Raw genomic sequence first — 3,080 nt, forward strand, 5'->3', positions numbered from 1 at the left:
AAAGGAAGGGTTTGTTTTACTTTTCATAATGCGGTTGGGTTGTCCATTTGCATGCTTCCTTCTTATGACAAAGTTTAATTTGAGCATGAGTGACAAAATGACAACAGGATATTGTCTGTATTGCTCTGTTTACCCCAGTTTTTTGTTGTTTAGCTTCTTTACTGGGGTTTCATGATAATAGAATGGTTTTCTGTTTGTTTTGTACCGTTCTCTTAATTTCGGCCTGTAGAGTTGTATGTACCGTTCTCTTAATTTCGGCCTGTAGAGTTGTATGTGCGCATGTGCTGTTCTATGATACATGGTGCAAGGGAGTATTAAATGCAACCTTGAAACAGGTAGCGTTCAATAATCGAAGTGTAACGTGTTGCACCACGCATGTCTGTTTTATCTGCTAGAGAGTGCTTATCACCAGATTGTATATACTAGAGGGTGGGGCGCGCCACCGCCTGCATGTACATCGTGTGAACACCAATAATGTGGTAGTTATACTTGCACACTCAAAAAGAAGCAGGCGATCATGTTAAGCTACTTAGTTGTTCATAGATAAGTACGTTGCCTATTTGGTTCTTCTAACAGTGGCTAAATATGTAGGTGGCATAGTAGATTTACAAGTGCAGCCTGCACAATGGCCTTATAAGGCGCTAGGCTAATTAACATCATACTGGTATCATAATAAGATATTAGGATGGCATTTGATAGAGAGCGCGAATTCTGATGGCACCAAAAGGGTTGCATGGTAGGGCCAGTACGGTCTTCACAAGATATCTATGGTTACTTGGAGATTCTCTTTCTTGTAGAAATGGAAAATGCATATCGTGTGCAACCTTATGTTGTTGTCCACTGCAAAGCATGTCCATCCATCTTTTAAGTTGCAACGATGATCCGTTGATGTGTGGAGAACCATTGTTGTTGATTGCCTTCTAACGCTTGCACTTGTATATCGACTGTTCCGTTGTCCATGAGAGGTTCTATGTGATCTATGGAATACCTCTTTGAAAAGTACTGCAATGAAAATTGTCAGTTGTTGATTGAAGGCATAAAAGAATTTAAGGAGATGTTCAGAACTTCAGATTTCGGAATGCATGCAGGTTTCAAGATTCACAGAAATGTTCAGAAGATATACTACATTGCAGGCAGCCACAATCGCTTATTCATAAATTGTTCGACCCACAATATGCCACATATATATCATAATAATACTTCCACATCTTCCTGCCAAGACAATAAGTATCCACTTGGCCATCACTATCATTACCTCTTTAGTCTTTTTAGCCAAGAAGAAATTTTACCTGTAGCCTACAAAGTACATAATGCTGTAAAGTTCTTTTGGAGAAGCATATACATTAAAGTTGCCCGAAAGAATCCACTCACTAAACTCTAGCAAGCTCACACTGATTATCACGCCGCGATGAACAACATTCCAGTCACACGTTAATTGATAAGTGCAACACCCATATATGCCTCCGTAACACTTAGATTCCAGTTACACCTTTACTTCTGATACTTGAGCTAATGCAATCATGTAGGAGAAACCCTGCTTTTTATGGTTCATGCTTGTGTAAATTACCTGCCATATCCCAAATGCTTCCCAAACTGCCAAAATCTTGTCCATCAGATTTAGGCCACACCTCTGCTCCTCCTCATCCCCAACATACTTAGCCTGAAGATCAATTACGAAGATTGAGTTTTCTATCTGCACAAACTATTGGTGACGACGACGGGCAGCTTGGAGAACGCCTCACACACCTTGTGCCGCCGGCGCTAGTCATGGCACCTGCTCAGCTTCTTCGAGCGTGGTGGGGATGACGACGGTGGTGCCGAGCATGACGAGGTAGTGCTGGAATCCGGGCAGGATGGCCTCCGCTGCAAAAAAAAAAAAACGAAAGCTCTGTCAAGCAGCCAACCATGGAGATCGATCCATCGATCCACTCCTGGAATGTAGCAGAGAGAGAGAGGGAGAGAGGGAATGGGCACTGACGCCATGGGGGAGGGCTGGTAAGGCAGTAGGAGATGGCCGACAGCTGATCCTTCACCGCGTGCGGCAGCAGCTCCTCCTGTTTTGGCGCCGGCGCCGTCATTGCCTACCACTACCACCACTGCTGTCAGTGAGGGAGAGTGAGGCGGAGCAGCCGAGCTGGGTGGGTTGGCCGCCTTCTCGAGATGTGCGAGTTAGGAGCGGTCGCCGCGGGTGTAGAGGAACGCGCTGCACGCAGCCACGAACTCGCCGCCACCAGATCCGGCGGCCTTGAGGGCTTGGCCATCGGATCCGTCTTCTCCAACGGCGGCGAACAGTTAGACAGCGGCAGCGGCAGAGGTGGAGGCGGCAGCGCGAGGCGACGAGGACGATGATGGAGACGAGCGAGGATGAGGCGGCGTGAGGCGACGGCGGCCGGAGAGGGAGAGGGAGAGGGATAAGGGGACACGGGCAGCGGCGACGGCAGTGGCGGAGGGGGTGAAGGCGGCGGCGCCAGGGGAGGCGGATAGCGATGGCGACGCCGCGATGCAGATGTTGTAGCAGAGGGAGAGGGAGAGAGAGCAGCGAGCGCAAGCGACGAGAGAGAAGGAAGTGGACGCGGCGGCGGCAGAGCTGGACGTGGCCGCCGCGGCGGAGGCGAACTCGGACGCGGCGACGGCGGTTGACGCGGAGGACCAAGGGCGAGATGGGAGGGAGAGAGAAGGAGGTGGATGCGGCAGCCGCGGCGGCGCGAGGGGAGGCGGACGCGGCGGGGCGAGGGGAGGCGGACGGCGCAGGACGAGAGGGAGGAGGAGGTGGGCGGAGGTGGCTAGGGTTGGGGGATTAGTGCGCGGAACTTTGCGAAAAAGCCTCTCGATTCTCTACTTTTACAGCGCAGTCCTATTTCGCGCTTTTACCCTTCTCCACATGTAATACTCGGATTTAAGAAGGGCCCTTACGTAGAATACCGCCTCAGGGAAACTGTTCGAAAGGGACCTATTTGGAATTACGAATAAAACGGAGGGCTTTTTCGAAAAAATCCACCGCGCTCGCTGTAGATACTGTAGAAAAATCCCTACGTGGCACGCCTCCTCGCCCGCCCAACCTGCGCCCCTTAGGTAATGTT

The 3,080-nt window shown here is 50.1% G+C and overlaps 1 long non-coding RNA gene across 2 annotated transcripts; it reads right to left on the bottom strand.

Moving 5' to 3' along the window:
• Window positions 1–308: 308 nt before the first annotated feature.
• Window positions 309–2,784, bottom strand: LOC127778376 (uncharacterized). Of its 2 annotated transcripts, none has more exons than XR_008018500.1 (3): window positions 1,979–2,784; window positions 1,568–1,863; window positions 309–1,002 (listed from the first exon to the last, which is right to left on the bottom strand). It is a non-coding gene; the product is annotated as an uncharacterized LOC127778376 (long non-coding RNA). The 2 variants fall into 2 exon arrangements; XR_008018499.1 differs by lacking the exon at window positions 309–1,002 and having other exon boundaries at window positions 1,025–1,660; window positions 1,747–1,863; window positions 1,979–2,780.
• Between the last annotated feature and the right edge of the window lie 296 nt (window positions 2,785–3,080).

This window comes from Oryza glaberrima, chromosome 7 (genome assembly GCF_000147395.1).
Source record: "Oryza glaberrima chromosome 7, OglaRS2, whole genome shotgun sequence".
Taxonomy (NCBI): domain Eukaryota; kingdom Viridiplantae; phylum Streptophyta; class Magnoliopsida; order Poales; family Poaceae; genus Oryza; species Oryza glaberrima.